We start from the raw sequence: 10711 nt of genomic DNA on the forward strand, positions 1-10711 counted from the left end.
TATTTACCATAAAGAGGATTTGAAGACCAGGGACTGTAAATATCCAGGCTAAAGTCAGTCATAAGCACACATACGATATAAAACCAGCACTGTATTCCACAAAGGAGCTCCTCATTCACGTAGTTGTTTCACTTCAGAATTCCTAGATGAAAGCCTACAGAAGGTGCAAGATACAACACAGAGTGTTTTGTATTCACATTCTGGGTTCATTCTGGGTTCTCATGGACAAGCTCTTGTAGTGCACCCAGCTTCCCTACCAAGGAGGACACTTCTAGCCATCTCCAGTCACCTGCAAAACCACAGCAATGTCCAGCCAGACAGTATGTTTCCAAAAGCCCAGCCATAACAACTCCTTTGTCATTCTGTGAGCCCACAATGCTTTGCTCTCTCTCCTACATTTCTGTGTCTATATTCTTTGCAGTTATTCTTATTTTATAAGCCAACACTGTAGTACCCCAATACTTTCCTATAGTTCATAGTTCTTTCTATTGAACTTCCCTCTTGTTTAAATTACTGGGTGGATTCTTTCCCCTGACTAATCTGTGACTGATACACCATCCAAAGCCATCTGTCTTCTAAGGACTATTAAGACTGGCTCTTAGCTTTACATTTCCTGATAGAATGGAGATCCATGTCTTATATCTTTGCAGCCAGGACACTTTTAGCCAAGGGTCAATACTATGAAGATTAACGACTGCTTTAGTGCACAGAAGTATTTAATAAAGTCTTTTAAAACATAATTTTAAGGTATTTCTCTTCTGGTCTATTTTCCAGAAAACAAATTCTTTAGTATTAGGTCATTTAGAACCTGATTGAAGACTGTACAGAATGGAAATTGGTGCCTGTTCATGATATACTAAATATCTTGCAAGCACCCCATGTTTATGTATATATATAGAGAGATAGAGAGCATTTATACAATCCATGTATATATGTATATGTGTATATATATGTATGTATGTATATATGTATGTATATATATATGTGTGTGTGTGTGTGTGTGTGTGTGTGTGTGTGTGTGTGTGTGTGTGTGTGTGTGTGTGTGTGTGTGTACGTATGTATAGTGATATAGTGCAAGTGCAAGCCAGGAGATCTAAGCAGTGTTGTGGCCTGGGCAGAGACTAGAACACAGTTGGTCAAGAAAATTTACAAGTTTTACATAAATTTATTATAAAATTTAAAGTTTTCTTTTCTTTTTTTTTTTTTTTTTACTTTTTTTAAGTGTTGAAGATGTTGTTTTAAGAGTGTCAGAATTTAGGGACTGTTTTAGAATGTGAGAACGTTTACCATGTTTTAAAATACTAGAGGATGTTCGTTTATTTGTTGTTCTTCTGGTATTAGTGCTTGGACTCAGTGTCTCATAATCTCTTAGCCTTTTCACTTAAAGCTGGCACTCTGAGGCTTGAGCTAAAAATCCACTTCTGGATTTTTAAAGTAGCTATTTGGGAATAAAAATCTCACAAACTTTTCTGCCCTAGCTAACTTCAACTCACAATCCTAAGATCTCGGCCTCCTTGAATACTGAAGATAACAGGAATGAACCCAACATTGCTTGGAAAAAATAACGTTTCTTATTAAATGATGTTTCATATTTCCTCTCCTAAGAGTCTTGGTAAACTGAATATATCATTAGAGAGGAACATTGAATTCCCCATCCAAGATCACAAAATCAGCTATCAATATTGCTGCAATCAGAACCATAGTTATTTGAGGAAAGTCTTCAGTCCTGAAAGTTAACAACAACAACAACAAAACTTTCCAAACTATTAGCAAGTATATGTCTATAGCAAATCCATTTGTCAATGTCATATTCATCACCAAGGCCTGGACTCTTGTCCAAGATCATATATAGATTTTATCACTTTTGATATTCCACTCAAAGTTGTAGCTCTACCACTTGAATCACACTGCTACTTCTTGGCTTTTGTGTTGGTTAACTGGAGATGTGTCTCTTGAGCTTTTCTGTCAGACTTTGTGGAATATTATGGTCATCAGAATGTAAATGAAGTAGAGATGCTAGGATTAATTCTGAACATATTTTCTGCATGTTCCATGTTCTTTTTCTATGAAATTTGGGCATTGAAATCCTCCAGTGGTTTTAAATAGAGACCATTTTCAAGTTGGTAAAAGTCGTGATCATTCCCATTTTTGGACACACAATAAGTGTAAGTTGATACAGATGTAGAAGAAATACTTCACCTTTTCAAATAAAGCATATCTGGTTAACTCAGTAAGTTTTGATATCATGGTAGTATCACCTGTAGTCAGAGATCACATTTCAAGAATAAAGTAAGAACACATGGTGTATTCTGTCTGGTATCACTTCTTGTGGTGGTGGTGGTGATGATGGATGTGTTTGAGCTCAGCGACTTAATTTCTGACTCAGCTTTCTTTCTTTCTTTATTTTTTTTTATTGTGAAAATACTGTACAGAGGAATTACAATTACATGGGAAGATAATGAGTACACTTCTTATCAAGCATTGTAGACTCCTCCTTTATTTCCCCTTCCCATCCCTTCCCATCCTCCCCAACGCCCCCCCATCGTTCCTGCCTCCCCCCCCGCCCAAAAGTTGTAAATTTCGTTTTCAACATAACAACTTGTACATCTCATTGTTGCAATGACTCCACCTGTATCCCTATGGAAACGATTTATTTTTCACCTTCCCCTCCAAAAATTATACCCACATCAAATACAGTGAAAGCTGGGATTATACTGTAGGGGAGGGACATAAAAAGCAACAAAGAAATAATCTTATAAATGCGTTAGAAAAAATCACATTGACTCAGCCTTATTGTTCATGGCTGAGGCTCATAGCTAGAACCATCACAAGCATTTTGCTAGTTCATCAGAGATGGAGAGTCATGCGGTCTTATTCCTATACAGGCTTTGAACTTCCCTCCTCCATATATCTGCCTTTGAGTACCTAGCATTATGAAAACATGACCCACTGTGGCCTAGTTTTAGTTTAATTTTATAATGCACCAGTCAATAATGATGAATTCTGGGTTCAAAAAAGGGGAACAAAATTCGATAAGTATATTTTATTGCGTTTATCCACAAATGACTTTCTTCTGCACTGGGTAATGGGAATCACAGCAAGATGTCAATTATAACAAAGAATAGAAAACTTTGGCAGAGAAATTTGTAAAATGTCACATCAGGTAGGTCTGCTTGCTAATAACTTTTCAACTTTTAGTAATGTAGATCCACGAGTTAAAACATCATCAAGTTTAAGGGAAAATTTAAATTTATCAGTTCATAAAAAAAACTTTTCTTTTTTCTTTTTTCTTTTTTCTTTTTTTCAGTGGTAAAGTGCTTGCCTTGCATGCCTGTGGCCCTGGGTTCGATTGGTCAGCACGACATAAAAAAAGACTTTCCTAATGAAGTTCCTCTGATATTGTTATTAGAATATGTGGGTAGATAGCTACCACAGGGTTCATTGTGTAATTTGGATAATATGATGATATTTTCTCATTCCTGTGAGCTTGTGTCTACTTCAATATTGTCCCCATATCACTCATACATGTATCGTGAGTATGTAGAATGCTTCATTTGTTTATGATGTTTAAGAACATGCACAGGTTTAATATGCTAGAAATTGACTTTAAATCTAAAAATCAGATTCATTTTCAGATTTTCAATGCCTTTGCAGTTAATCCTTATAAATTGCATATATTATTAACTCCAGTGCATGATAATACATTTGGGATGGATTGTTAACACAAAGATAGGTTGGGGTAATCCATGTTCAAATCAACTCAGTTTCCTCTCACACACAATAACATCTTTAATTTGCTAGACACTGGGTGAAAAGTAGGTTCAGTTACAACTTGGTGAGAAACTTCTTTAGTGGGAGTAATGAAGATATATTTTTATGAAATTTACCTGTAAGAGTTTTGACAAGTTCCCATCACAATGCTCAGATTTTAATAATTTCTGACATCCGAGGAAAAGAGATGCTCCCAAAATATCTTGTTCTTGGCAAGAATGGGCTTCTGGTTAAGAAAAACGGTGCCACTATTGTGTGATTTGAAATAGGGAAAGGATTGTTTGAAACCCCAGCCTCTTCTTGCCTTTCTGTCATGTATTAGGAAAGTCAAAACTGAAAATTTTGGAGGAGAAAGGAAGACAGAGAGGAAGAGAGAGAAAGAGAAAGAGAGAGACTGGGGTGATGGTTCTGGGATGGAGAAAACAGAGGAAAACGGAAAGCAAGAGAAACTTAGGTATAAAATACAAAGCAAATATCTTTACAGATACCTTTCAAACCTACCACAGGGTTTGGGTATAAGTGATTGATGGTGATATAACAAAGGCTATATAACAGCAAGGTGTTTTATTTTCCCCAAATCCAGCAGGGGGAATAAATAAAACAAGAATATAAAAAGTAAAGAACTTTTAATACCTACAAGTACAGCAAAGATGAAATAGATCTTAATGCCCAGCCATATAAATATAAATCCTCATACTACTGGCGTTTTTTACTTGTATTCTATGTACTTGATGTATTTGTCTTTTTACAAAAATTTAAGAGACACTAAGAGCCAGGTTCAGAAAATATGTATGAATTTTTAATCCAATATAACAATTTTCAGACTGACAATTTCAAAGAATTATATAATCATAATTACTACATGGAGTGAACAAATTGGACATCATGAATTAAACATACAGGTAAGGAGAGAGACAGTAACATTAGAAAGAATTTTTAAAATATCACTGACGATATTAGTATAAAACAGAAAACAAAAGACTTTGATGAACTCATCAGTGTAGTGGGAAAAATACATATGAAATCAGTGAGCTTAAAGACTTTTCAATAGACAGTTACCAATCTGAAATTGAGGAGATAGAAAAAGGAATGAATTAAAAGAAATAAAATATTCAGCATCTATGTGATAATTATTGAAGGTATCATATATGTATAATGAATACCAGAGAAACAAGAATACAAAGGCCAGAACAGCTGATCAAATGATAATAGTTGAAAATTAAACAAAATTTATATGAAATTCCAGAAGCTTACAGAAAACAAAGCAAAATATTTTAAAAAATCATATTTTAATGGCAGAACACCAATAGCAGAAATAAAAAAGTTACCCACCACACAGTGAGACCATTGGCAGATATTCATAGCAGCATATCAAAAAGGAACAATCACTATGTGCACATGTTCTTATAAAATAATATTTAAAGAAATGAATTCCAAGAGATGGAAATGAGATTTTGGGTGTTGATGCTGCTGTTTTTGTTATTTTCCTTTATTTGTCATTTGAAGGATGGGGGGGCACAGAAAAGGTGGGACAAAGGGAGAACAAATGCAGCAGTGGTATTCATTAGACAGTATGTAGAAAATGAACTGACTGTCCCTCAATAGATGAATAGATCAAGAAAATGTGATATATGCTGGGTGCCGGTGGCTCATGCTTATAATCCTAGCTACTCAGGAAGCTGAGATCTGAGGATTGTGTTCAAAGCCAGCCTGGGCAGGAAAGTCCTTGACACTCTTATCTCCAATAAATCAACAGAGAAACCAGAAGTGGAATGTAGTTCAAGTGGTAGAGCTCTAGCCTTGAGCTGAAGAGCTAAGGAACAGTGCTCAGGCCCAGAGTTCAAGCCCCATGACCAACCAAAAAGAAGATATATATGAATTCAATGCTTCTATCAGAAAGAATGACACGGTCCCATTTGGAAGGACTTGGAAAAAAATCATATTAAGTGAAATAAGCCAGACCCAAAAGAACATAGGTCCCATGGTTTCCCTTATGTGTAATAAATAGTATACATCTAGGATAATCTTAGCAGATGAACAGAATAGCTCAATAGCTATGTACATATGATCATATAAGATGATGCTAAGAAAAATGAATCCCAAGATATGGGCACAGGAGGTTTTTCTTTGTTGTTGTTGCTTTTTTAATGTACTATGTGGATTTTTTTTTGTTTCTTTTACATGTACTTTCCCCTATGGTATAATTCCTGTTGTCACTGTATTTGATTTTGGTACCCTGGATATTGTATAAATGTTTATATCAATTAGGGAAGGGTAACAAAAATGGTGAGTCAAAGGACAAAGATGAGAACCAATTCAACCGTGATACTCACAAAACCGTATGTTGGAAATGTTCTGTACAACTTTGGGGGAGGGCTTGGGGGAAGGGAAAGCAGGAGAAAAATGAAGGCAGGAGTAAAATGTTAGCAAGAAATATACTAACTAACTTACTTATGTGACTGTAACCCCTAGGTACAACACCTGGACAATAAAATTTAAATTTAAATTAAACTGAAACTGTGAGTAGGGATGGGAGAGAAAAACTGGGAGAGAGCAAAGGAATGGCTGGCAGAGTTCAAAAGGAAATACATTTATTATCTGACTTACATAATTATAACATTACCTGTACAATACATCTGTGTATTAGCTGAACAGTAATAATAAAATATATTTTTAAGAGAAAAAGAAAGACTGTCTGGTTCTAACACAATGTCTCTTAGCTGTGGTGAGTCAGAGGGAAAGTGGAAGAAAAAATGAGGGAGGGGTAAAAATGCTTGACAAGAAATGAACTCACTACCTTACTTATGGAATTATAAAGCCTCTTTGCATCACCTTTACAATAAAATTAAATTAAATTTAAAAAAAGAAAGAAAAATCACACATAGTGGAGCCTTACTTCAGAGGGACAAAGATAAAGATTTTATCAAAATCTTCTATATTTTTCCAAGCAACAATTAAATGGAGGAGAATATTTAAAGTATGGAAGAAAGACATAACAAAATAGAGCAAAACTAAAACAGAAAGAGAAGTTTAGAATCTCATATTCAACAAAATTCTTATGAGAAGAAAACATTGTCGGGCATAAGAGAACAATAACAAAAAAAAGTGATTTTTTTTTTCTTTGTGTGTTGTGGGGCTTGAACTCTAGGCCTGGTTACTGTCATTGAGCTCTTCAGCTCAAGGCTAGAACACTACCACTAGAGCCACAGTGCCACTTCTGGCCTTTGTTTTTGTTGTTGTTGTTGTTGTTGTTTTTACTGTTTATATGGTGCTGAGGAATCCAACCCAGGGCCTCATGTATTGGAGGCAAGTACTCGACCACTCTGAGCCACCTTCCCAGCCTCAAAAGTGAGTGAATTTTGTCCTTCATCTTCCCAGATTCATCCATCAAAGTTTTTCAGAAGGAATAAAGAAAGGAGTCATCTTAAATGTCTTTCAAGATGATCTTGGTAATTCTAAATCACTTTTGATGAAATGACATTGTTTAGTGTGACACAATTCAATGAATGGACAGTCATGGTGTTAGTGACCTCTTCTGGAGAGATTATGTGTAAATAAATCTCAATCCCTATTAGGTTGGAAAAGCTCATGACCAACAACGTCTGCAGAATCCCACTCCCAGCTAGTCTTTTAGATGAAGCTGATTGTCCATTGCTCCCCTTAGAGTTCATTATCAAATTTGAACCATGAAGCCTTGTATTTGCCCTGGTTACTAGCCTCGAATTCACTGGTTAGAATCCTAGCTGAGGCCATTCTTGATCATCCTTGTCTATAGTTTTCACGCGTTCACAGCTGGAGAGTATTCACTATGTTTAGTCCTGCAAATTAGACTCTGACTTTCCAGTATAAAATTACAAATTTGTTTCTTTTCACATGTTGTCATAAATTTCTTATAAGGACCCAAATAATAGTCATCCCTGGGCAAATGAGTCCATCAACAATGAGGAGAGGACTCTGGAGGTAGTTTGGATCTTAAAATATTAAAAATAGCATTTTCGCTTAGATGCCTTTCTGAATAAATCTAATTTAAAATAAACTAAGTATAAAACTGGGCACTGGTGGCTCATACCTGTAGTCCTAGCCACTCAGGAGGCTGACATCTCAGATCATGACTCGATTCCCACACAGGCATGTAAATCTGTAAGACTCTTATGTGGCTGCAATGGTAAAGCACTAGCCATGAGCATAAAATTTAAGGAACAATAACACTGAGTCCCTGAGTTCAAGTCCCATTACTGAAATAAATAGATTAGTAAATAAAATAATTTATTAATCAACTAAATATAGCTACTCTGTGGCTGTACATTTAAGAGACAATTTTCTAAACATTCCAGAGAGAACATGAGATGAAATAAAGTCATATATGTTGATGCTTGGTTTTGTTATCAATGCCATGAGAATGTATCAAAGAGTTTGATCTAGAATAAATGAGTATATTGATTGAACTCTATTATTCCTGACAACTGAGATGACAGTTTGAATATCTGGTGAATGAAATCATGTATTGATTCTTATCTAAATGACAGGTGTTCACTTTTCAAAAAGGAAGATGAAGATGAGAATTTTTTAGTTGGATTGAGGGCAGAACATATTTTGGGAAGTTGACACACAAAATATCAATCAATAGACTATCTTTTAAAGAGTTTCCTTAGGACAATAAAATATATGCAGGGGTAGCAGAGTAACATGTAAAATATATCATTCAGTTTAGAGGACTTGTGAAAGGATTAAAAAGGTGATTAGGTTTCCATAGAGATATTTTTTAAATTTTTTTAAATTAATTTTTTAAAAGTTTTATTACTGTGAAAATACCATACAGAGGGGTTACAATTACATGAGCAATGTAATTAAGACATTTTTTGAATTTTTTTATTTAAGGTATATATATATATATATATATATATATATATATATATATATAATAGGTATATTTATATGTTATAGGTATATATCTGGCACATTGGCAGGTTTGATATTTTCTGGTATTATGAATATTTAAAAACAAATTGCTTTTGAAAGTTTTATTCAAAAAGAAAGAAAAAGAGAGGGTGTGGGTATCTTTCCATAGCTGAAAGTACTTAAAAATTACTGAGAGGAAAATAATCTAAAGAAGATATCATTCTTGATAAAGAAATGAGGCAGTTTCAAATTAAAAGTACAAGATTAAGTACTTTTCATAAAATATTAAAACTAAAATCACATGCATAAGGTATTTAATTATAAGAATAGCAGTGAAATTTTAAAAGGACAGGATTTATCAATGATAAATAGGCGTTTTTAGTGCAAATACTGCAGAAAAATTTTCCAAGCAAAGATCATAATCATTCTAATCTATATAAAAAACAATCTCAGTTCTTTAAACAATGTAGAGTACATCTGAATTCAGCCATTTCAATGAAATGCCAACTTACAAACCTTAAATCTAAAATAATGTACTTAGTTTTATGTCTCATTTCTCTCTTGGCGGTCCATGTTTTCAGGAAAATCTGTAATGGACCATGAAGTTGGCTGTGCATTGCTATCACTTGTTTAAGTTTCTCTTCCTTGGCTCTTCTACAGTGGCAAACTGTTCTTTTTTCCATGAAGCTACTGAGAAAATCATCTATTTCAGTTTTTCCCTCCGAGAAATCTTCAGCAATATTATCAGATTCTTCCTCAGCTTCATGTGCAGCGACTTTCCATCTTGCCTGTAGGGCACTTGCACTACAACTCTCACTCAGTTCATGTTGTCTCTGCCTCTTCTTTTCAAACGTAGATTTCATTTGTGTAAGTAACTCATACTTATCTAAAACAGTTTGCCTTTTGGCTTCCAAACTGGGCTCCAAGAGGAGAGTTTTCTTGCTAATTCCTCAATACTTTTTACTAAATCACCCTTGTCATTAATAATTTGTTTTAGTTGAGGTAAACTCAGAAACTGTTCTAGTAATACTTCCTCTTGTTCATTCATATCTGTGAGTTGTGACACAATTCTGAGAGTTCTGGAAATGCATCAGGGACATCTGGCATCTTGTACCCAAAACCATTTTGGCTTATCGGTGTTGAAGTTTCCATTGTGGGAACAGGCAATGGCAGACTTGAAAGGACACCAAATGTAGGAGCAGCAGACTTGGCTGTTGTATAACTTGTTGAAGAAGAAGCAGTGTCAGTAACAAAGAAGTTATGTTCTGTTAGCTTCTTGAGGAGGATATGCAGGAAGAAATGGAAAAACCTAAGAAGCATAAGGAGGCAGCCCACCTGGGTTACTATACAGGTATGGAAATGCTGTTGAAGTGGGAGCTAAAACAGGAGAATTCTTCCAAAACTCATCCAACAGACTCTGGCTAATCTTTCCAAGATCTGAGTGTATTGTAAAATTGCTTACTAATTGAGAGGTAACATATATTTCATGTTTATCCATTAAAGGATGTCAGATTGGTGGATAAACACTGATTGCTGGTTTTTCCTGAGGAAACTGTGGAGGAAGTACTATATTAATGTTAATTGTCAAGTTGTTTACAGTGAAGGGCAATCTGTATTCCACATCTTTCTGTATTTCAGCTATACTGGAGTGGGAGTTCCGGAGGGACTCGATCAAGCACTGCTTCTGCTGTTGGAGGCTGGTGAGGCCACCACCAGGGACCCTGCTGTGGAGAAGGAGGCGCTCTTGGTCAGGGGAAAGAGCCAGCTCATCCTCCTCGCGTCCCTGGGGCAGGAGGGCCTACAAGGTTTGGGCCTGCTTCTCCCAGAGGCTGCCCGGCAGGTCTCCAGCTACAGAGGAGTGGCCTGAAATACCCAAGGTTCGAGTCCGGTTGTGTGTGTGTGGGGGGAGCAGAGGGGCAGGCCGTGGGGCAAGCCAACGGCGCCTTTTACCAAGTAAACCAGGTTCCTGGTCTCCGGGTTTGGGGGACCATGACATAACTGGAGAGAGCTGGAGAGAGGTAAATTGTCAAGCAGGACACAA

At 35.9% G+C, this 10711-nt stretch overlaps 1 pseudogene; it reads right to left on the bottom strand.

The window, feature by feature from the left end:
* Window positions 1-9119: 9119 nt before the first annotated feature.
* Window positions 9120-10440, bottom strand: LOC138818506 (vacuolar protein sorting-associated protein 37A pseudogene; annotated as a pseudogene).
* Between the last annotated feature and the right edge of the window lie 271 nt (window positions 10441-10711).

Source organism: Dipodomys merriami, unplaced genomic scaffold (assembly GCF_024711535.1).
Source record: "Dipodomys merriami isolate MVZ:Mamm:240054 unplaced genomic scaffold, mDipMer1.0.p SCAF_77, whole genome shotgun sequence".
Taxonomy (NCBI): domain Eukaryota; kingdom Metazoa; phylum Chordata; class Mammalia; order Rodentia; family Heteromyidae; genus Dipodomys; species Dipodomys merriami.